The sequence below is a fragment of the Lissotriton helveticus genome, chromosome 8 (assembly GCF_964261635.1).
Source record: "Lissotriton helveticus chromosome 8, aLisHel1.1, whole genome shotgun sequence".
NCBI lineage: Eukaryota > Metazoa > Chordata > Amphibia > Caudata > Salamandridae > Lissotriton > Lissotriton helveticus.
The window spans coordinates 1008354400-1008379997 of record NC_136069.1 but is presented as its reverse complement, the minus strand read 5'-3'; positions in this window follow the sequence as shown (position 1 = coordinate 1008379997).

Sequence of the window (25598 nt, the reverse complement as noted above, 5' to 3'; positions counted from 1 at the left end):
TGCATTTGGGTACACCTTCAGAAGCAAATTCATCACGTAAGAAATCAATAACCACCTTAGAAGTGACAGAGGCTACACATTTAGTGGAAACCCATTTGGACATATAATCTACGAGAAGAATAACAAATCTCTCTGAGTAAGTAAGTAGATCAAAAGGTCCTATGACGTCTAAACCCAGTTTGGACCACGGTTGGTTAGGAATAGACACTGGAGAGAGAGGTGCCTTGCACACAGCCTTGGACTTATCATTAGTAGCACACTGATAACAATCTTTCACCACTAGTTCAACATCATTGTCCATGTTGGGCCACCAATATCTTTCTCTAAGGCGAGCTTTAGTAAAACTCCTGCCCATGTGTCCATCATGGGCAAGATTGATGAGTTTTGAACGTATCACAGAGGGAGGAATCAGTCTCTCACTACGCATAATAATGTCATCTACAATGGTAAGTTCATGTTTTATTGACCAAAAAGGCAAAAGTTCACAACTAACGTCCCTGCTGTTATCAGGCCAACCTTTAACTACAAAATCCATGACTAAGGGTAAGACCAAATCATTAGATTGAGCAAGAACCCAATCATCCAAAGAAGCAGCACTTTCACAAACGCAAGACACCTTGACAGTACCTAAATCTAAATGCTCATCCAGATTCTGTAATGGTAAACGTGAAAGACAATCAGCAATCTTATTTAGTGAACCAGGGACATATTGTACAATGAAGTTAAACTCTTCTAACCCTTCACTCCAGCGTTTAAGTCTTGGAGTTAATCTTTCGCTCTCCATACAAGAGAATACTTGGATTAAGGGTTTGTGGTCAGATTTTACTATGAAAGGAATGCCCCACAAATAAAACTTAAAGTGTTTAATAGCCCAAACTACAGCAAGAGCTTCTCTTTCTATACACAAGTAATGTTGTTCAGCCTTTTTTAGTGCTCTGGAGGCAAATGCTACAACTCTTTCACCACTAATGTCAACTTGAGATAGAACTGCCCCCAAACCAGAAAGACAAGCATCAGTTGAAAGAATAGTCTTTTTTCTAGTATCAAAGTGACCTAGGCTAGGTATCTGACTGATGGTCTTTTTTACAACCAGAAATGCACCATTACAATCATCATTCCACTCAAAATGGACACTTTTTTGAGAAGATTTCTAATGGGTTCAACAATAGAGGCAAAATTCTTAATGAATTTGGAATAAAACTCAGCTAGGCCAAGAAATGACCTGACTTGGTCCTTATCAGAAGGAGTGGGAGCCTCAGCAATACTTTTGGCTAATTCTAATTTGGGTTGTATGCCTTCGCCAGAAATTACATGACCAAGATAAGTAACAGAAGTTACACCTATTTTACACTTAGCTTTGTTAACTGTAAGACCTTTGTCAGCCAATCTGAAAAGAACTGTTCTTAAAATCTTTTCATGTTCCGTATTGTCCTTGCCAAAAACTAGGATGTCATCTTGGAAAAATATGACATTTGGGACATCACCTACAACCATTTTCATAATTCTTTGAAAGCAAGCCGCAGCGGATGCCAACCCAAAAGGCATCCTAACAAAACGAAAAGCTCCCAAGGGAGTAACAAATGAGGTGAGATGTTTGGAATCTTCATGAAGTGGAACCTGGTGGTAAGCTGAGGACAAATCAAGAACAGAGAATATTTTAGCCCCTGCAAGCATAGTTATGGACTCAGGAATGTTAGGTAGGGGTTGTCGGTCTACCCAAATACATTTATTTAAACCCCTGAGGTCTACACACATGCGAATGCTCTTCCCCCCATCCTTGGGGGCCAAAACCACTGGGGCCAACCACTCTGAGGATTCAATTTCTTCAATAATGTTCAACTCTATGAGTCTAGAAAGTTCTTGTTTGAGTGGAACAAGCATCATGTTAGGAACTTTCCTAACTTTAAACACACAAGGGACTGCATTCTTTTTTAAAATAATTCGGTGTTGAAAACCTTTCAATAAACCTAAAGTGTCTGAAAAAACATGAGGAAATTCCTCAAAGAAAATGTTGGAGATAGAAATTTGATCAATAAGCATAACTTGATCAGTGGGTTTGAGTGCATTGGGATTAAGAATGATTCCTAAATCTCTCTGATGTCTCCAGCCTAAAAGATTGTCACCTCTGAAAGCAACATAGATTTTACCCACAGTCTCCCGACCTTTGAAGTGAATTCTCATGACAGTATACCCAGAAACTTCAATGTGAGAACCATTATAACTGACAGCATTTATATCCGGTTTAAACAAGTCAAAATTAGGAAAAACTTTGTTCCAATTTTCATTTCCAATTAGGGTAAAAGGAGAACCAGAGTCGGCTAAGACTACAAAATTTTCCCCACCAATAATTACATTACACTCGGGCATGACAATGGGATCAGCGTCAATACTCCCATCACTTGTGACACTAGAAACAATTAATCTAGGAGAATCAGAAGGAGGTGAGGAGCATTCAATAGAGTGTACTTTGGTGGAGGATTTACATACTCGGGCATAGTGTCCTTTAATGCCACATTTGATACACGTGGAAGATTTGGCATAACAATTGGGAAAGGAAGAGGAATGATTGGGACTGCCACATCTGTAACACTTGATCTTACTACGATCAAAGACAGTTTTTGGTTTGGTGTTTTGCATTACTTTACAAACAGTGTCTTCGGAGGTAGTAGGTGGAGGGAAATTGAGAGGTTGGGCAACTTGATGAATACCGCTGGAGACAGAAGTACCATCAGGAGAAATTTTGTGCTCTTTCATCTCCTTAGCCCAACCAGAAGTATTCTCAATACCCTCAACAATAGCTAAAGCTTCCCTGAGGGAGGGATTTTTAGATAAGAGTTTCTCTTGTACTCTGGGGTTATTCGTACACCTAACTAACTGGTCGCGAATCAAGGAATCCGTGAGTTCCCCAAATTCACAAGTACGAGCCAATGTTTTTAGAGAGGCAACATATAAGCCAACTTTTTCTTTGGGTTCCTGTACTCTTGCAAAGAACTTATGGCGTTCCAAAACTACATTAATTCTGGGACCAAAGTAATCTTCCAACATTTTTAAGGACATGTGAAAAACATCCGAAGGAGAGTCACCAGAACCATCATTGATGGGTATTTCATCAATACTGTCATAAATATTACGACCCTCCACACCTAGATTGTGCAGTAATATAGCTTGTTTTCTTACAGCAGAAAATTTTTCACCACCTATGGCTAACAGATAAGAATCAAAAAGATTCTTCCATCTTTTCCAAGGTAGTATAGGTTCACCCTTTTCACACAGGAAGGCAGGGGGTTGGGTCATGGAAGAGGAGGAAGTCATAATGAGGTGAAACAGTCAGGTAAGATGAAATAATTAAATAAACTGCAATTATAGGTGTGTGTGTGTGTATCACAGAAGATACACAGTCAAAAGCCAAAACAGTAAAACCATAACCAAAATATAAAACCTGAAAACGCTGATAATTGAGAGTTAAAAGTCATTCTAGAATTAAGGTAGACAGTCTGGTTAAAATGCTGATCGTAGGATGTTGTCAAAGAAAAGCGCCGATATAGTCTGGTGAAAACGTTGAGGTGGAAACGCTGATCGTAGGAGAATAACTCGATTTCTGGTTGCTAGGAGACTAGCACAACAAAGATGGCGGCACGTATGCGCAAGGACGTGATGACGTGATGTGTAGACGTCACAGTCAGGCGTCGCGCAAGGGGTGCCGGGATATCAGGGAAAGGCAGCACTCGAAGACGGAGTTTTAAGTCCCACGCAGCTCCACAGCGAATGTCAACAGAGTTCTATGACGATGATGATGGCCGAATGAAGAGAGAGCGAGGGAGCTCTCGAGGCAACAACCAGAGCGTGCACAACGGCAAAACCGTTGGAAGTCAGAAGAAAACAGGTAACGAATGAATGTAAAACAGGTTACCTTGAAGTGAAAACGAGGCAAGGGAAAAGGCGATTTCAGCTCAATATCAGAAAAAATCGCCAAAGATCGGCACTTGTTCAATTTCAGCGTTAATTTTCGTTTCAAATCCAAACAGATAAGTCACAGGGTACCTTCAGTGTCAAAACCACGAGTGTTGGAATAAAAGTCAGAAATCCAGGCAAACTTAAATCCAAAAGGTCCCAATTCCAGAGAGTTAAAGTCATAAAGTCTTAAAACAGAAGGCAATGGAGTCAAATCCAACAGATCCAAACGAATTAAAAGAGAAATCCAAAAGTGGGTTCAGGGTTGAGTGGTGATGTAGCTTGTCCCTTCCAAGCTGCCAATCGTCGCCAGTGTTATAAGGATGCTCAGACACTGGATAAGTTGAAGTTCAGGTTTAATGAAGGAAACATCACCAACAGCTCTCTAAGATACAGCAAACTCCTTCAGGCTCCAAGGCTACAATGCCACAGGAATGCCCAGGGGTAGAACCTTATGACATGTGAAAGAATGTACCTATGTCATAACATAATGTAAAAAGAAACAAGCATTTGCATATTACAACAAAATCCTATCTCCCAGATATCTTATGTGTATCACTGTCGGGTTCACAGGACCACCAGACTAGGCAAATTTCTGATAACACTATAGCTTCTTTCTAGGACCCCAAGACAGGCTTCAATATTGATCATAAGGATTTCTTTACATATTTACACATCTAGGATAGGACTTTTTAGACAAAAAAGGGAGGGGGTCCATGTAGGTTTGATAAGGTTAACATGGTTGGTAATAGGAGAGAATTTCTGCTTGATAGGAGGATTATATGGTTAAATGAACTGTTTAATGTAGGTTGACATAGAAAAACATTCTGGGAGGTGGCAAAAGAGACTAAGGGCCTGATTACAAGTTTGGTAGTCTTGGAGTGGGCCACGATGCGAGAACCCCACTCTAAGCCCGCAAAATCCATAGTCAATCCGCCCACTGGATTACAGTTGAAATTCTGGCAGGCAGTCCTGTGGCAGCGGTTCAACTGTGGTGCCTTTCGAAGGCTCATAGGAGAGCCATACAAAGGCAGCAAGTGGGAGCGTCAAAACACTTCCCTGCTTGACATGGACTTTGCAGTTCATGCCGTGCAGGAGCAGGAGATGCATACAGGCCCTGATGCAACAGTGGGCCCCGCAGAGCCACCTTAGTTTCCTCACCACCACCTTCTCATTGTGGGCTCACCGCAATGAAAAGGAGGGCAGTGAAGAAACTCATAATATGCTTGGCAGCATATTGTGGGCTCTGACTGCTGTGCCACCAAGACAGGATCAAGTATCCCGAAAGTAGCAGTGGTCCTCTGGTGGTCCCATCACTGTAGTTGCAATACGGCGGGTGAACTGACTGTCTAGATGTCCAGGTACTGCCACCATGGGTTTCACCAAACTCATAATTGGGCCCTAAGTACTTTCAGCTGGCCATTTTTGCAGTCTTTTGATCTCACCCAATCGGTTCTCCTGTTTTCCAATTTACAAGCACAACATTATAAAACTTGTTTTCATTTATATTGGAATCTGGGTAAAATTGCAAGATGGGGCGGGATGGAGGGTTCTTGTTGCCCTCGCTGTCAACTTTATGGGGGGGTCTGATCCACATGTATGCTGTAAGCCCCATGCTAGATGGGTTAAAAAAAAGGTTAATAATTTCTGTGAGGTAAAACTTATAAGGAAAACCTCTCTAACTCCTCAGCACATCCTGTTAGGACTACACAACTAAGTTGTCTGAAAGTGTGCCCAATCATTTATATTCATAGCTATCTCTGTAATGAGGCTGTGCATTGTCTCTGCCTGGTTGGACCTTATCCCTTCCTCTTTTAACCAGTGGCTCGCAAGGCTGCTGGTGACTTATAATATGAAAAGTGCATTATATGCCTGAAAAAGTATAAATGCGAGGAAGAAAGTCACTCACATTTGGGCATCTATTACTGGCTGGATATTGGTCCAGTGAGCTGCTAACGGGATGGGTTAAGGCTGGGGGCGAGGTAGTACATTTGTTAAGTCTATCTTCACTTCTATAAGTCCACCTCCTATTGATCAGTCGAATGTCACCGCCTAATTTAAGAATAAAACCCCCACACCGAGAGATCGGGGGAAACAATATAGTGCCCATGCGAACAATCTACCAAAAGTGTATATGGTAAACGTCCCCAAACTGAGCCAGGGTAGGGAATTAGAATCTAGTGAATCCCTAACGAACAAGGCAATCCACTGGATTAGGCATGTCACGGGTTGCTGCTCGGTAATCAGAGAGGATATTGTTAGAGCCCAGAGGATCATGTCTCGAGGGGGAAAATATGACTATAGCGAGTTGGTCTTTAAAAATACTATGATGGCCGAAAATTTGATTCATTTGGAGTACAGAAGTTGTTCCCCAGACCATTCTAAGATCCAAATGAGATCCTCTCCCCTGCAGAATTGGCTAACTGGCCCTGACAAATCAGGACTAGGGAGTAAGCTTGGGAACTCCAGTCTAGACTGTAACGACTGACTACCCATAGTAGATACCCAAGTAGCCACCCCCATAGTAGGACTGCGAAAAGACAGAGAGCCCACATAGATCCAAACATGGGCACTCCTCTAATATCTGTAATTCCTAGGCCGCATGAAGATCATCCAATTGTCATACATAACACTAATGTAAGACTGAATTCTAGCCCCCTGCATGATCCTTCCAAATCAAGTTTGATTTTATCCTGGAACATTGCAGGTTTGAAAGCGAAGGTCGAATCTCCAGAATGGGCTTCGTTTATTAATTTGCATGATATCTGTCTATTCCAGGAAACCTGGTTATTAGAACCCCAATTCTTTTCTGGGTTTTTGAATTTTAGTATACCTGCTGAAAAGGGAGAAAAAGGGCGACCCTCGGGTGGATTAACTGTCTGGATCAGACAAGGCCTTGACGTTAATGTGAAGGCTCTCCCTTCTAAACATAGGGATGTACAGATTCTTAGTCTAAAGCAAGGTAACAAACAACCTACAGATGTCTATAACTTGTATGCTAGGAACACTGGGGGGAAAAGTCTGAAATTTTAACCACCTTAGAAGAGTATATGGAATGTTACTCCCAGCATTCATATATAGTCTTAGGGGGCGATTTTAACTCGACCTTTGAGCCCCTGTTGGGTGGCGACTGGAATATTTCGGATGAGGAAGATAGCCAGTGGGGAGTTCCTAAACTCGAACTGGAGCCAGTAAAAAGGTGGTCCGAATTAACAATCCAGATCAATTCTCTGTGCCTGAACAAGGGTCTGCGTGCAGCCAATGGAAGGACAACGCAAGATAAGTTAGGTGCCTCTACTTTCAAGAGTGGCTCACGAGAAAGCAGAATCGACTATATCCTATTAAGCTTAGGCTTATGGAAATATTTGGAGGATATGGCGGTCACTGACAGGATTGAGAGTGATCATAACCCTCTATGTATGTCTTTGCTCTATTGTTAGGCACCTAATGTTGGCAGGGGGTTGTACAAAGGCACTTCCCCAGAACTGGCTATCACGAATGGCATGCGCCATGTCAAATGGGCCAAAGTGTCGGAATGCTAAGACCATATAGATTTTATATCTAGTAAGTTAAAGCAGGCCACCCTCGAAATAAGGGTATTAGCAAATAGAGGGGATATGGATTTAGCTTTAGAATCAAGTATAACGATACATGAATCCTTCTTTGGAGACTTAAAAGGTTTATTTGTTAAACCATGCAAACCGAACAGAAAGCAAATCTGCCATATACCATGTTGGTACACTGGGGAGTGTAGGAAAGCCCGGTTACATCTGGGCATAGCCCTTAAAACGGGAACAAGCACATGTGTGCGCAATGCAAGGGCAGCCTACAAGAGTACAGTATCCAAATCCAAGCGCGCCTGGGACGAGCATAGGTGGCAGGAGTTAAAAGCTGCTGGAGCCCAAAATGACTCTAGAACCTTTTGGAATACACTAAAATGGGGTAGTGAGGGTAATCCTGACAAGCCCCAAAATTGGGTAGCACAAGAGGAATGGGTGTCCTATTTTAAGCCACAGTATGCTAAGGGAGTGGAATCTAATATTTACCAGGAGGTCCCACATATTCCCTTTATGGAAGATGCATTTAGCCTAGGTGATGTGCAGCGTGCTCTAGATACGGTAGTCCCAGGCAGAGCCCCAGGTATAGATGGAGTGCCAGCAGACATATTTCTCCAAGATAGAGATTCATGGGAAGGGTATACATTGCTGTTAGCAAATGTAATAGCTAAAGGGGCTCCAATACCAACATCACGGAACGGGGCTGAAATTATCCCAGTGTTTAAGAAGGGAGACAAAACATTGCCTGGTAATTATCGCCCAATCAGCCTGATTGATACTATTCAAAAGATCTTTGGCAGGCTGATCTTAAACAAGGTACAGGTGTGGGAAGAAGAGCAGAACATTTTATCCCACCTCCAAGCAGGATTTAGAGCCTCCATTAGCACCATTGACCAAGTTCTCCATTTTTCTATGCTTTATTGGAAGACCGTGCTAATTGGAGGGGGTAGTCTTTATGCTGCCTTTATAGATTTAAGGGCAGCATTTAACTTAGTTCCCCATCCAACCTTGTGGAGTATCCTAAATGACATGGGTATGCCCCGTGCCCTCCTTTCATTAATTATAAGACTCCACAAACGTAATTTTGCGCAGATAAGGTGGGGTCGTCCAGGAAATGTTACCACCCAGTTTCCTGTGGAAAGGGGGGTACGTCAAGGCTGCGTCCTTGCGCCAACTTTATTTTCTATGTACATAAATGACGTGGACAAATTACTGATAGCAGTCAAAGTTGATGCCCCTACCCTAGCGGGAGCTAAAATACCTATTTTAATGTTTGCTGACAATTGCCTAGTTATTGCAAAAACACCGAGTGGATTGCAAAAGGCGTTAGGAATTTTTTAACACTTTTGTTCCACTCAAGGTTTGGAAGTGAATGTTTTAAAATCTAAATATATTTCTTCTAACCAACACAAATCTTTTAAGGGAAACATAACCATGAATAAACTGCCTCTTGAGAAGGTCCAAGCTTTTAGCTATTTGGGTGTCACCATTCAACATGATTTATCTTGGAACCAGCAGATTGAACTGGCTAGTCTTAAGCATCGCCAGCTGTCTGGAGAATTGAGCCTGGAACATGCTAGGACTCTCACCAAACCAATTGCTCCAGCTCTTTTTGTATACAATGGCAAGGTGGTCAGCTCTGCCTTATATGGCGTTGAGATTTGGGGGTTTGAGAATCTAGGGAAGTTGACTGTATCTGAAAATCGCTTCCTTAGAGGTGATTAAATTGCCACAGAGTACCCCAATGTGCCCTTTACTTTACGATCTTGGCATGAGACCAATTGCATTAATAGCTGCCTTACGTCCAATTTTATACTGGAGGAGGCTATGGTCTACCCCTGAATTGAAAACTTTTGCTATTGGGCTCATGGATGTAATCAAGAGTGACACCTTTCATAAGATTAAGAGGTTATCAAGAATTGGTGGGACCCTAGTTGAACTAGGATTAAAAGAACTTTGGGAAAACCCACAAAATGCTATGTTTCCCTCGAAGAAGGTTCTAAAGGGCATGGATTGGGAGGCTGTGGCCTCTCAAGCATTTAGGAACACTGCCCCCCTTTCATTGACTGGGATCTATCTGGGTCTCAAAGATGAGGTAAATTTTGAAGCCTTTTGGGACGACATCACAAAACCTCTGGACCGCAAACTCTATTTTCAACTCAGAATTGGTAGTTTACCAGTTAGAGTGTTTACATCTAGATGGACCAGGGGAGAAAAGGTAGTATGTCCCGGCTGCCCCGCCACCTCAGAAACAATAAACCACTTATTATTTGGATGCCCGGCGTACACAGCACCACGTTGGATCTGGTTAAGACCCATGTGTAAGCTATTGGGCACTAGGTGTGGCATGGTAGCAGCTAGAATAATTTGTACCAGTAATAACCCTACTGTGTTTATAGCTGTTGCCAAGTTCCTTGGCTGGGCATGGACAATCAGAGGCAAACTACTGTTAGGGTAACTCTTTTCTGAGACGACCTGAACAAGATGGCAAAATACGCACTTTAGTATTCATGGATTTGGTTGTAATTATTTAATGAATTTTAGGCTTTCTATTCTAAAATGTTTTAATGTGCTTTTATGACAATCGTCGAATAAAGCTTGCTTGAAATTGAATATACTGTTGCCTTTCTCAGAGAAATGCACTCCGTCACTTCTGTATATATGCTCCATGTCAAAGCATATATTGTAGATGGAGTGCATGTTGTGGACGCTGAGTTATGCAGAAACAGTTTTATTAATATGTTTCCTGGCTTTGTCTATTTGTGGACAGAATTTGTTTGACCACTTGCATTTCTGCCTTTGACAAATGTTTGAGTACACCAAAACACAGTGAGGGAGAAGTGTCATTTATTGTCGCAAGGTATCCTTCATTATGATTGCCAGTCATCTCTAGTCGGTGTGCCTAAGTCATTCCCAATGCAGTGCACAATTAAGAGGTCTGGATGTTGGAAATCCATAATGCTTTCAACCAAAGGTAGCAATTGAAGCAACTTTAACTCTCTCTTGCCAACCCAAGTAATACCCATATTAGACAAACCCAAGTCCCTGTCAATCCCACTCTTCCTAACATACTCTCTGGCCCAAAACACATGGCTATGACCCACAAACCACAACAACCATTTTGAAGGCACAGAGCAGTAGAATTTAGGAGAAGGCTGTAGCTGAATGAGGCAGTTTTCAAAAGGAAAGGCAGTTAACATGAAGGTCAGGTGTTGCTTTAAAAAGGACATGTTTAAATGGATGCTGTAAAGATATGGTGGTAGCTAAACATAGGTGGTGATTTAATATGTAAAGATAAGTGATTGTGATTGTCTCTGGTTACTTTTTAGATAAGCTTTTGCAATGCAATACGTCTCGTCTTTGGGACCTTATACAGATTAAGCGATTCAGCAAATTTAGGGTAGAGGCATGAAATGGGGGGACCAGCTGTATCAAATAAAAAGCAAACAGAGTTTGGGTAGACTTTAAGGACAGTGTTTGAGAGCAGAAAGTTTTACAGTAGGACTGAAAGTGGTGGGCAAAGGGATAGCATAGATAGATACTAACAGAGAGTTTGGAGGAGATAAATTGGGAGTTAGGAGTGAGGGAGAGGAGAAACTAGAAGAAAGAGAGGGACAGAGTTGTGGGTGAGAGAATAGGCTGGGAGCATGCATTTGATAGAGAGAGTTTAAAGAACAGAGACAGGTAGAGTTTAGAGTTGAGAAACTTTAACGGAGAGAGACAGGCACTGTTTTGGGTAGAGGGATGGACGCAGGGTTTAAAGTGACTGCGCATGAGACAAAGAAAGTGAGTTTGAGGGGCAAACAGTGAGTTTCAAATATTGTTCCGGGGACAAGGGACCGTTAGACGGAGGTGCAGACATACGGGGCACAGACAGGCAGAAACATGGTTGTATGCCCCTTCCGGTTGCCAGTAAGCACTGCCCGAAGTTTTGAGGAATTTACCAAGTTATCCCGTCATCGTATTGTTAAACATATTTATTTTGTGCCTTTACGTTTTTTGGGGGAAGCCTAGAAATACAAGTACCCCCGGTATCTTCTACAGTTAAAACACAGGCATTTCTAAAGTCTATTACTGTGGAAAAAGATAAGCTTAAAAACGTTAAATACATAGGAAAATAATAGGCCTTGGGATTTTAAAAACAAAAATAGCTCAAGAAAATACAGATTGAACAAAAACACTAAACAGCAGGATAAATAGGTTTGCCTGGCAAAATGGGAAGGCACCCTCTTATGCACGCATAAACCCTTGAATATTTGTTAGCGTGATAAACAGCCACCTAGGGCAGATCAGTTTAGCCTAACAAATCCTATAACTCAGAGTCGCCGGGAGCTTAAACATAGCAGTCTCCCTATATTATTGTGGCATCTGAATGCTCAGCACTAGGAAAGGAAATCGTGGTCTGCATAGCATGTGTATGAGAAATCCAACCTTTCATCTGCAAATGATTTGCATTTACTCCCAGAGCTCACCTAAAAAACACCACTTGAATAAGAACCTCCTGGCTAATGATTAAACAAAAGAAAACATGCCAACATTTGAATTTTGAATAACTTTTACATTGTACAGAGCTAGTAGAGCTGGTGTTGAATCATTCCACTGCTAAGAATTTTAAAGCATTTAATGTATCCGCATTTTAAATATAATTCTTCTGATTGTTTTTGGTAAAAGATGTCACATACCATCTCGAACTGCCAACCTTAAACCTGGAGAAACCATTTCAGGTTTTGGCATACTTGCACCCGGCTATGCCAAACCAAATGAGTCCTGTCGCAGTTTGGATATATGACCACTATATTGCATTACAGATTACCTTTCTTGACAAACTCATCGAGCAAGTTGACCATAGTTCAATCGATAGTAATATGGGTGCCAAACGTACACCATCCTCTAAATCGCCTAAAACCAGTTTGGGTTGTGAAATCAAGCTTGGGGCCGTTTTATAAATGGTCAAGAGTCTAGACAAAAATGTATTTTCAGCTGCCTGCAGAGAGCCCAAGCTTGCATGTACCCACACCCCTGCCCGATACGTGCAGGCCTAAAGGCATTTGCTCTTATATAGAATTAACACCTCAATGAGAGGTTTATGGCCGAAATTTTTAGTGAAGTCAAAAATTGCTTCAAAAGAAGCCACCATCTTCGGTGATCTTTGGGTTACTAACCGGTCCCAGGTCAGGTTTGCATCAAACAAAATACCCAAAAAGTTACATTTTGGGATCTTAGTAATAGGGGCCACAAATCAGAATAAAGGACTTCTTTTGGTTGGTCTGAAATGTTATACCCCTCATAAAATTGTTAATGCCATCTAAATGAGCCTGCACCCCATTCACTGTGTGGGCAATAAGAACTGTGTCATCCGCGCACAAGGACTAACTGATTCTTACATTCAAGACCTCCGAGGAACAGGATAATAAAAACGGATCTAGGAAGGGAGCTAGTATACATCCCTGCCTTACCTCTCATGTAACCCTGATATTGTAGGTGGAATCTCTGATTTTAGTGTATGGCACCTTCATGTCTGTGTCCCAATGGATACATTTTAAAAGATCCAGAAGGGGCAGGTCAAGGCCTGCTGCCTCCATCAGTTCCCATAGTTTCTCTTTATCCACTAGGTCAAAGGCACACAAGAGGTCCATAAAGGGGGAAACATCCTTCAAAACGCAACTTTTACCACGCAGTGCCTTTATGACGCAACTTTTGCAATGCAAACCATTACAACGCATTGCGCTGGGGGGCGCTCTAGGATAGGGAATAGATGTAATTTACTATCCAACACCTTCCCTAGTGTCCACAGGGACTGGAGTTGGAATAGTAAATTAAACTATTCACTATCCAGCACCCCAAAGCGCTATGCGTTGTAACAGCATGCGTTGTAAAAACTGCGATTTAAAAGCATGCGATGTAAAAGCATGCGTTGTAATGTCATACATCCCCATAAAGGACATGTGAATGCCACCTCTCCTGGCCTTGGCCTACTTTTCTAAGATTAGGGATAGGTTAAGTGACTGTTCAGTCGCAGAGGCCGGGGCAAAATCCTTATTGTAAGTCAGAGAAGAAGGAAATAAAATCAGCCCAGCCTTTTAAATTAGCCAAAATGACTCACCCAAGTATTTTGGCTGTAGAATCTAATAACGAATAGGGTGATAATTCACGGGAAGATTCCAATCACCTTTGTTAAAGATCGGCACAGTAATTGATTGCCTTCATGAATTATGGGGTCCCTCATTGATGACAGCTGTAAAGACATTTGTTATTAGGGGGGCCCTAAAGGCAGGGTTACACTTACACATGTCAACAGGGACACCATTGGGTCCAGGTGCCTTCCCAGCTGCAGAGCTGAGAATAATCTTGGACAAGTCTCCCAAAGTATTTTATTTGTTTAGGTACTGTTTATTGAATGGAGAAAACACCGGATGCTCTATAGAGAAAGAATACTCTTGGGGTGGGGTTCCGGCGTCAAAAGTGTGTGAAAAATGTTCAGCCCAGTAATCTTCTAAAATATGACATTCGATACCAGAGATGGTAACTTCTGTAAACAAAAGGGCGATGTATGACCTCCCATAAAGCTCTGCTATCACTTAATTCGGTAGCCATCTCTAAATCTTCCCAGAATTTTAGAGTAATTTCAGTCTCCCTATTTTCTACAGCTTGTTTGTAGACTGATCTAGCTACTTTAATATTTTCTGTTATTAGCCTCTGGAGCGCCTCATAGGCTGTGGTGCAATCTGAGTTAAACCATCTCTGGCTTAGTTGAGATTTTGCGGTTTTATTTCCATGCTCATGACAAGGTCAGCTCGTCATGCAGTACACTGGAGCTGTGCTAATGACGAGCTGACCTTGTCATGAACCTTGGATTCCCATTGTTCATGACAAGGTCAGCTCGTCATTAGCACAGCTCCAGTGTACTGCATGACGAGCTGACCTTGTCATGAGCATGGAAGAGGTTAACATTTGAGAAACAGATTGTCATATCGCTATGAAGCTCTCATGGATTCTTGTTGGGGTAGGCTCTGCCGAAAGACAGCATCAAATGTCCTGGTAGTTATTAATAACATCTATAAAAAACGTATTAGGGACAATGTGTTTCCATTTCACAGGATCCTTCCCATTGGTTGTGTAGGACTAAGTGGTATTATTCCTTGACCTAGGTCTGGATAGGAGAGAAAAGGAGAGGTTAATAATAATCGGGCGGTGCTCACTGAAATGAGAGGCATGCACCTCATAGGAACAAATCCTCCAAGAGGAGGATAAAATCGATCATGCTTCCTTTACTTCTGCCTACATATGTAGGGGGGTTAGTAAACTTTGATCCGTATAAATCTGATGAAAAGGATAAGCTATGAGTAAGAACTAGCCAGTTAAGGGTTTACCCATATGCTGTGTGTAAAACATTACCAGCATTTACACCCCTTCCATCTGTGACACCACATACCCGATTGCCACTGTGAGTGCACTTGCAAATGTTAAATTCACCTGCCAACATGAGAAAAACATGATGCTTTCCGCTAATTGTGGAACTATTACTTGTGAAGGCACCCAATTTTGTACAGATATTCATGACACATGAGGCAGACCTATGACTCACAGAGTCATTGGTTATGAGAGATGGCACATTATGGATCCTGATAATAGCTCTGGTTGCCCAACAAAGGGCAGAAAAGACGGCAATGTTTTGAGGGTGAGCGGCCAAGACAGACAACAATCCAAAAAGGGCACTATAAGTGCAGGTACTTCAATCGGAAATGTAGATGTAGAAGCCCATGGAACAATGACTATCATTGGGCTGCTCTTTATCTGCCTGATGTGCTTTAGTCAGGGTGCCAGCAAATGAACAAGCACAAGTAAAAGCCAATCTTCAAATAGACTTTGGAACTTCCAATAGGGGACATGGGCTTACCAGAAAAGGATGAAGGCATTAATATACAGCCTCTTACTTGCATGATTGCACAATGGGAGGACAGAAGCCATGAGACTACTCTAACTTCAAAAAGTAAAAAAAAAGTCAAAAAAGTTTTATTTGATTTGGTACTCAACTGAGGACCACAAATATATAAAAACAACAATTTACAATGCAATATAATGTCAAGAATAACTTTAGAAATTTGTAAATATTATAGCAGACTAATTCATTGGGAGGCTGTTTACATGCAAGTAGTAGTTCTTTTACAGTGATGATTTTACAAATACGATATATAGGGTCTAGATATTTTGACCGAGCTGTTACTACGTTGGGATGTGGGCATATGAATAAAAGATGTTCGATGTTCTGATCTCCCCCACAACATAGAGCACAAAGCGGGGATCTGCCTAGAGACCACCTTGAAGTAAAGGATGAAACTGGCAGAATGCCCAAACGTAACATTGTGATTGATCTTCTTGCGCCATGTGTGAGAGAAAACCCCAAATATAACCGTTGTTGCTTGTACTCCAATGTGTCAGTATAGGGTTGGTAGAGCGATAAATTATTACAGTGAGAATAATCAAGATCGAAACTCAATTTGGGGGTAAAACATTTTAGAAAAAGTTTAAGTTGTATAGGTGACCAAGACCGCAAAATTTCAGAATTAATTTTGGCCAGTTGAAATACCGCTGACATGTTTCTAGAGAATGTTGAATATGAAGCTCCTTGATCGAAAGTCTCAGTCTTTAGCAGAGAGCGTAAAGAACCGTCTTTAGCGTGAAGGAGGTTATAAGCCCACCTAATTATGTTTGCTACTGCTGAGGCATAAGCACTGGTAATCGAGAATTCTAATCTTAGCGCTTGTACTGGTGTTGCTGCTGAGACTTTCAAGATTTTCTTTAATATTTTTCCCTCTTTTTGATCCATATAGGACCACTGTTTTATGGCTATATATTCGGTGGCATACGATAAGACAGGAGATATCTTTGCTCTATATACTTTCAGTAATGTGGAAAAGTGCCTATTCCCAGTTGCCGTATACAGTCTCAGCAGAGCCGCAGCATGTAACTCTGATTTCTTTTTTAGATGATTAATTTGTTTGTTATTTTTTAGATTCCTTGAAAAAATCCTTCCCAAGTAAGTGTATTCCTCGACCTCTTCTATACTAACTTAAATCTATCAGCTAATACAGAAGCACAGAGAGGAAACCATGACTCAGTATTTGGAAGTGAAGCAGGAACAATTTAATGCACAAATCTGTGCCTAATTTACATATAAGAGCATAGGGGATATACAAAGCTGCATTACAAATTTGGAACAACAAACTTCCAAAACAGAAGAGTCTAACACCAGGGTATATGGCAAGGTCACTGAACAGGAAAGTAAGCTACAGGATCTGAAACATAAAACTGAGGACTTGAAAAATCAGTAGCTGCACAACAACGTCTGCATCCTTGGTATTAAAGGATACCTTGAGGAGAAGGATACTCAACAATTTGTTGTTGAACTTTTTAAAAAGGCTTTCCCATACTTGTCAGATTGGGACTTCTATGCTCAGGCACAGCATGCACACCGAATGGTAGAATTGAAAAAGACAACTGAATGTTATACCAAGAGCAATATTGATCTATATTGGTTACTTTATTTTGAGACAAAAAATGTTCTTTAAAACAAAACCAGGATCTCCTGACACAGTCAGTGATATTTCTTTTTTGGAAACATTTGATTTTCGGAGCTTTACTATGGAATGATGGGGACACTGCAAAAATACATAACACGCCTTCAGGAGCTGTATGCAACTGTCTACCTCCAAGAACCATGCAGACCTAACATTATTATGAGAGGCCATACACATTTTTCCAAGCAAAAGCTCTATAGAAGAAATAGAAGAAATTGGAAGACATGAATAAAAATAAAGTATAGCAATTAGTGGCCTGAGTGATGTAGAGTAGTATTGGCCTGTGTAAGATACTTTTCTATTGTCGGGGATTGCTATTTTCTCCCATTGATTGCAGTGTCATTAAGCTGATATGAACTTAGGATAAGCAGGATTGCCCAACATGTTGGAACAGTAGTTAGCATGTGATGGTCAAAATGTAGAATTGTATTGTCTTTTGTTTAATAACTTGATAATGCCAGTGGCTGGTTGGCCTATTGATATTATGGACACAAGAGGTTGGTGGTAGAAGTGTGTTATTGTCCTTTTTTTCAGATGGGGTGGGAGGGTAAGGTATGGCAGGCTCTATGGCCATTATTGACGGTAATGGCAGAGGTGGCGTCGATTTTCCCTCAAAAAAGAGAGGCATGCATAAAGTGGTGATTAAGACAGCCTAAGGGGATGGTAGTAGAAGAGACATTGCATGTGAGGTGAGCTACTCCTACAAACCTATCCTGGTTTCTGAATGAGAACCTTAGGTTTTATTTAACTAGACTATGATTAAGCCTGTTGCACCTTATAAATGCTTTCTCTCGGAATATAGCTTGGGAAGAACCACTGCCTAGATACTCCTGTAATAACACTGCCACACATAGCACATTGCACTTTATTATATTTTGCACTCTGTATGCTCATGCAAGGAATTGATTTCTGTGTCCTATCTTTCACTCTTTCAACATGAACTCCTATAAGGAGGTTTTCGAGCGACTGCAAAGGTTGAAGAATGAGAAAATTGCCTAGTCGTGCTGAATTTTTTCCGCTATTCTCTAAGTCTCAGAAATAAATATGGAACAGCATAATCTCCCCTCCTTTTGTGTTATTAGCTTTTAGGATCTGATCCCCCAACTTTTAATGTTCTAAACTTTTAGTATAAGACCCTTTGGGCTTTCTATATATATTTTATGCTTTTTATTATTAGTATGCCATTTATGTAGTGCACGCTCTGCAATTGATTGTATTTCCTCTGCATTGCCCTTCATGTGTTTTCGAACTTGAAATATGGCTATATTTCTGAATTTTTTTAATATCTATACTTTTCTGGCCCTGATTGGCCGAATAATGTTTTGTGAAAACTGACATGTGTATGATAGGTTATTACACAGAAAAATGAAACAAAAAGAGATAATCATCTAGGCAAGTGTCTATAAGAGATTGATGATTATAAATATGGCTGCCATACATCATGGGAGATTTAAGTATTATTAATTGTAATGTTTCTGATATGAATAGCTACCCAAGTGTAGGTTGATGTGCTAAGTCTACAAGGATATGAAGCTGACATCATATGTTTGAACAAAATAAATGTAGCTTATAAGGAATGAACTTGTCTCAAGCAGCCATGATATTCAGTAATTGCGTTTACAACAAATAACCACAAGGAGTGTGACGTTTCTAAAATACCTATTAGAAATTGCATACGTAAAATGTGTTTTTGGACCTACCTCCTTTTTTTCAGCCTCGCTTGACAAATAACCCCAAAACTTTCCAGACAGCAGCTTAAGTGATTGCTCTGCTAGTTTTGAAAATGTTGTGAAGATTCATCAAATGCTGCCAAAGGTAATAGCAAAACAAAAAACGGTTCATTTATAGAAACTAGGTCCTACATATAACTACCTACTGGCTATATATATTTGAGTTATTTGTGTATGATTGTTCATTTTTACCTTTAGGTTATTGCCATTATTTTTAATTTGATAAATGTTTAAGAATTGAGTAGTTAATATTTAGATATTTTGAATAACATATATTACCTACTGGCGGTCGCCAGTAGGTATATATAGTTAGGACCTAAATACCATAGGAAATCCGCAACATTCTATTGGGAATAACTTTGGCGCCGATTGAGGAAATTGCGTGCAATTTTCCTAAATGTTGGCCAGCTCAGTTCTGCTCCTTTCCTGAAAGTATTGGGGGGATTCTTCAAGCGGAGGCCGAGAAAAAAGGGGGTCTCAAAACGTGTTTTCCCAATGTTCATTTCCATAGGACGATTAGACACGGCTACAGCCCGAACGGCTGAACGGAATTACACCAAACTTGGCAAAATGGTAGGGACTGGTATGCAGAAGTGCCTTTTCTATATTTGGTGAAAATCCCTCCAGTAGTTCCTGAGAAAATCAAAAGAGAAAAAATATATATATCTATAGCAGCTTACTGTAAGCTTACTGTAAGCTTACCTTTCCGAGCACGAGCTGCATGATGATTGGCTGTCAACTGTCTGTCAACACTCCAAACCAGAAACTGTTGGCAGCCATCTTGGGACCAATATACATGATAGCACCTCATTAAAAAGCATTGCAGTTAATAGACGGTTTTAAGACTTTAGTTACATTATAAATCAATTGTTGATAGTACCATACTAATTTTAAGAATTGTGGTGTGTTCTAAGTTGATTTTACCATGTGAAAAAGCCTTCTGCAGGGATATCATGAATCATGTTTGAAAGAAAACTATTATCTCATGCTTTTCACACAGTGGTTTGGAAGGGGATCTATAAGCTAAGCTGAAAGCATATTTTCTGTGAATTCACATTATCTTTCTCAGTCATGTGAGAATGAAGTCTGACATTCTCAGTAAAACATGTACACCCAACAAGGACAGAGACTGTCAGTTGATTCCTTTGTGTTCTACTGCAGCTTCCCAGAGTGTTCTAAAGAACAACTAGAGCGCTAACAGTCCTACTTATTACAAAGGTATGGCACAGCTGAAGCCATCTTGATTGGAATAAAGTGGTAACTCTTAAAACATTTAATTTAAAAAGGAACAAAATGAGGGGGTATATTTTGCCATAGAAAGTATGATTAGTGCTGCAGAAAGAAAAATTAGGGCACATTTTGAGTGACTTCTCAAATCCTCTTCTATTTCATTAAAAAAATTCTGACATGCAGTCTCCCAAGATGGCCACCAGAGACAAAAGAGCCCAAATGTAGACCAAATATCACCCAGATGTAGCCCAAGTATAGCCCAATGACAGAATGTCCCAGAGTGTTCTAAAGAACAACTAGAGCGCTAACAGTCTTACTTATGACAAAAGTATGGCACACCAGAAGCCATCTTGATTGGAATGAAGTGGTAAGTCTGAAAACATCTAATTTAAAAAGGAACACAATGAGGGGGATCATTTTGCCATAGAAAGTATGATTAGTGCTGCAGAAAGAAAAATGAGGGCACATTTTGAGTGACTTCTCAAATCCTCTTCTATTTCATGGAAAAAATTCTGACATGCAGACTAGAACATGCACTTTGAATACCAGCAGCAGACTTCCCTGGTGAGCTGAGCAGTAGCTTTACTACAGTGATCTAATGAGCAATAGATCTCACCCTCGTTTAAGTTAAAGCCATTCTGTTTGTAATGAGGTTGCTTTTTAGCTTTGCTTTTATTAGTGTTTTTCAAACTTTCATGTAAATAACATGCATATGAATGCATATATGTATGCATGCATTTATATTTGTATTTATATAGATATGCAGATTATATCTGTTTATATATGTATGTATATTACCTACTGGCGGTCGCCAGTAGGTATATATAGTTAGGATTTTTTCTCTATGGGATTTTAGAAAATTCTATGTCTAGTAACTTTGGCGTTTGTGGATGGAATTGGCTGAAATTTTCAGGAAAATGGAACATTTTGTTTCTGAGCAGCCACAGAAAATTTGGGGGGGTTTTGTCAAGGGGGGGTTGAGAAAAAAAGGGGGGTCCCAAAACGCGTTTTTCCCATTCATTTTTCCATAGGGCGGTTGGACTCACTTTTAGCTCGAACGGCTGAATGGATTTCCACGAAACTTGGCAAAATTGTAGATATTGTTTGCCCGATGTGCCTTTGCTAGGTCTCAAGATATGTGCTCCTGTGAATTTTAAGTAAATTAGGTTTAAAAAAAGATATATATCTAGAGCCGCGCCCAGTTGCGCGTACCGGGAGCGCTCCGGGCGCGCCACGCGACTTGCGCACGGCAAGCTGATTGGTTCTCGGGTGTCTGTAAACATTCGAAACAGTCCGCAGCGGCCGCCATCTTGTGTCTCGGTAGGATTGAGACACAAGAGGTGGCAAAAATCAAAGGGGGAAATGAGCAAAAGGGGGCAGGGTACACCCCCCTGACCCCCTAGTTTTGATGTGGGGGCCATAAAAGGGTCCCGCGGGTAAAAACATTTTTTAAAAAAATTCGATTTTCGCGGGGGGAGCGCCCGGTACGCGCACCGGGGAGCGTACAGGGGAGCGTACCATGGAGATAAAAAATGACAGACTTTTTAAAAAAAATAAAAATAGCATTTTTTTATAAATTGGAGGTAGTTCTGAAAAGAACTTTTTTTTGTTTTTGTTGTTTTATATTTTTTTAGACTTTTTAAAACCATTTTATATTTTTTTGGGATTTTTGTCAGGGGAAAAACAAAAACAGGGATTCCAAAACTGCTCAACAGGAGCAAAAAAATTTGAAAATTTAGGGACTGGCAGAGCAGCGGTGTTGCTGTTTCTTTAGGGCAATGAGTTCAACACTCTGCTCCCCATAGCAGAGCAGTTCGTCACACTCCGTGCATAGAAATTTGATGCCTGCAAACACCGGCTGAATGTTAGGGACCATTCTTCCACGGGGTGGTCCCAAAGGTGTTGCTCCACCAGTGGAGGTGCTGCCGACATCTGTGGGTACATTCCGTGCCAGCTGTCTGACACTCTCCCTGGCAAAGTTGTTCAATCAATCAATCAATCAAGGACATTTATAGAGTGCACTACTTACCCGGAGGGTCTCAAGGCGCTTGGGGGGGGGGTGCTGCTACTGCTCGAACAGCCAGGTCTTGAGTTTCTTCCTGAAGGAGAGGTGGTCTTGGGTCAGGCGCAGGTCGGTCGGGAGGGAGTTCCAGGTCTTGGCGGCCAGGTGGGAGAAGGACCTTCCTCCTGTTTTCGTTCTTCGGATGCGGGGGACGGCGGCGAGGGCGTGACTGGCTGATCGGAGGTGGCGTTTGGGAGCGTAGAAGTTGATGCGGTTGTTGAGGTAGCTCGGGCCTTGATCGTGTAGGGCTTTGTGTGCGTGGGTGAGGAGACAGAAGGTGATTCTCTTGTTGACGGGGAGCCAGTGCAGGTCTCTCAGATGTCCGGAGATGTGGCTGCGTCGGGGGATGTCGAGGATGAGTCTGGCTGAGGCGTTCTGGATCTGCTGGAGTCTCTTCTGAAGCTTGGCGGTGGTTCCGGCGTAGAGGGCGTTGCCGTAGTCCAGTCGGCTGGTGACGAAGGCCTGGGTGACCGACTTCCTGGTCTCGGTGGGGATCCACCGGAAGATCTTCCGTAGCATGCGCAGGATGTTGAAGCATGACGAGGAGACGGCGTTGACTTGTCTGGTCATGGAGAGGGAGGAGTCCAGGATGAAGCCCAGGTTGCGTGCGTGGTCTGTCGGTGTGGGTGCGGTGCCCAGGGCGGGGGGCCACCAGGAGTCGTCCCAGGCGGAGGGCGAGGAGCCCAGGATGAGGACTTCCGTCTTGTCTGAGTTCAGTTTCAGGCGGCTGGTCGTCATCCACTCGGCTACATCTTTCATCCCTTCGTGAAGGTTGGCTCTGGAAGCGGCGGGGTCGTTGGTCAGGGAGAGGATCAGCTGGGTGTCATCGGCGTAGGAGATGATGTTCAGGTTGTGTTGGCGTGCGATGGGCGCGAGGGGGCTCATGTAGACGTTGAAGAGGGTGGGGCTCAGCGAGGATCCTTGAGGGACGCCGCAGATGACTTCGGTGGCCTCTGACTTGTACGGTGGTAGACGGACTCTCTGTGTTCTTCCGTCGAGGAAGGAGACGATCCATTCCAGTGCCTTCTCCTGAATTCCGGCGTTGCTGAGGCGTTGCACTAGGGTGCGGTGGCAGACAGTGTCGAATGCCGCGGAGAGGTCTAGGAGGATGAGGGCCGCTGTTTCTCCGTTGTCCATCAGGGCTCGGATGTCATCGGTGGCAGCGATGAGGGCGGTCTCGGTGCTGTGGTTGGCTCGGAAGCCAGACTGTGAGGGGTCGAGGGATCCATTCGTCTCGAGGAAGGCAGCCAGCTGTTTGTTGACGGTCTTCTCGATGACTTTGGCTGGAAACGGGAGGAGCGAGATGGGGCGGTAGTTCTTGAGTTCGGTGGGGTCCGCTGTTGGTTTCTTTAGTAGAGCGCTGAGTTCGGCGTGCTTCCAGCTCTACGGGAAGGTGGCGGTGTCGAAGGAGGTGTTGCTGATGTCCCGCAGGTGGGGTGCGATGACAGCGTCGGCCTTGTTAAAGACGTGGTGAGGGCAGGGGTCGGTCGGAGATCCGGAGTGGATGGAGTTCATCATGCGGACGGTGTCATCGGTGCTGATCGGAGTCCAGGCGCGGAGGGTGGTGGTGGGCGGCGTTGCTGCGGTCGTTGTGTGCGATGGTTGAATGCTGAAGCTGTTGTGTATGTCCGCGATCTTGTTGTGGAAGTAGGAGGCGAGGGAGTTGCAGAGGTCTTGCGATGGGGTGATGTCGTTGTTTCCGGCGTTGGGGTTGGAGAGCTCTTTCACGATGTTGAAGAGTTCCTTGCAGTTGTGTGCGTTGTTGTCCAATCGGTCCTTGAATGCAGTTTTCTTGGTGACGCGGATCAGTTGGTGGTGCTTCCGGGTGGCAAGCTTGAGGGTGGTCATGTTGTCCGGTGTTGGTTCCCTTCTCCAGACTTTATCGAGGGCTCGGCAGTTCTTCTTGGAGCTCTTGAGTTCGTCGGTGAACCATGGGGCTTTCTTGCTGCCGGGTCTGCTGGGCGGGGTCCTCAGAGGGGCGAGTTCGTCCGCGCAGTTGCTGATCCACTTCGTGAGGTTGTCGGCGGCCTGGCTGGGGTTCGCTGAGCTGGCGGGAGGGTGCTGACTCAGGGAAGCGGCGAGCTGGTCGGCTGTGATCTTGTTCCAGCTTCTTCGGGCCACCTGTTGCTGGTGGTGGTGGGTCGTCGTTCTTCTGAAGGTGAAGTGGACGCAGCTGTGGTCCGTCCAGTGGAGTCCTGTGGCGTGGCTGAAGGTGATGTCTTTGCTGGATGAGAGGACGGCGTCGAGTGTGTGTCCGGCGAGGTGGGTGGGGGTGGTCACCAGCTGCTTGAGTCCCAGGTTTGCGAGGTTTTCCAGCAGGGTGGTGGTGTTGCGGTCGTCGTTGTTCTCCAGGTGGAAGTTGAGGTCCCCGAGGAGGATGTAGTCGGCGGAGAGGAGGGCGTGCGGGCTGATGAAGTCGGTGATGTCCTCGCTGAATTGTGTGCGTGGTCCCGGGGGTCTGTAGATGAGGGTGCCTCTGAGGATGGTCTTGGGGTTGACGTGGATCTGGAAGTGCAGGTGTTCGGCGGGTGCGATGGTGTCGTCGGTGTTGGTCGTGATGCGGATGGTGTTCCTGTGAATGATGGCGATGCCTCCTCCTGTCTGGTTGACGCGGTCTCTCCGGATGATCTTGTAGCCGTCCGGGATGGCGATGGCGATGTCGGGCGCTGAGGAGGCGTTCATCCAGGTTTCCGTGAGGAAGGCGACGTCTGGGGCTGTGGTGTCGAGCAGGTTCCAGAGCTCGACGGCGTGTCTGTGGATGGAGCGGGTGTTGAGCAGGATGCACTTCAGGTGGGTGATGCTGGAGTTTGGCTTGGTGGGTGCTGGTGCAGAGCAGGTCCGGGTGCAGGAGAACTTGCAGGACTGGCAGATGAAGGGTCCGTGGGTGCGTCTCGGGGTGGCTCGGTAGCATCCAGGGGTTCGGCCGGCGTTGAGTGCGTTGAGGGTGGCGGCGTCGTACGTCCGGCGGGTGGGCTGGGGTCTGCGGGGGCCAGGGGTCCTGGCGCTGGGCGCGGTCCAGGCGCGGACGGGCGTAGACGGGCTTACCTTTGGCGCACCTTCGGCGCTCATTCGGTGCTCCCGCTGCGCGCGTCCGCTGCGCGGTCGCTCTGGGGACGTCATAAGAAGGGAGCCGGTCGGGAGGGTCTGCGGGGAGGCGGGAGCGCGAGCCAATCGGCTGTCGGGGGGGGCGGGGCCACGGGCTGGGGTGGCGGGAAAGCTGGTGTGGGCTCGGCGGCCCTCGGGAGGCTGGGGCGGCGGTAGAAGCTGGTGTGGGCTCGGCGGCCCTCGGGAGGCTGGGGCGGTGGTAGAAGCTGGTGTGGGCTCGGCGGCCCTCGGGAGGCTGGAGCGGTGGTAGAAGCTGGTGTGGGCTCGGCGGCCCTCGGGAGGCTGGGGCGGCGGCAGCGGCAGCAGGCACAGGAGCGTGGGGGTGACCAGGCCGAAGGCGCAGTGTTAGGGTGTCTTCTTTTGACATGCCTGATTAAATTGGCAT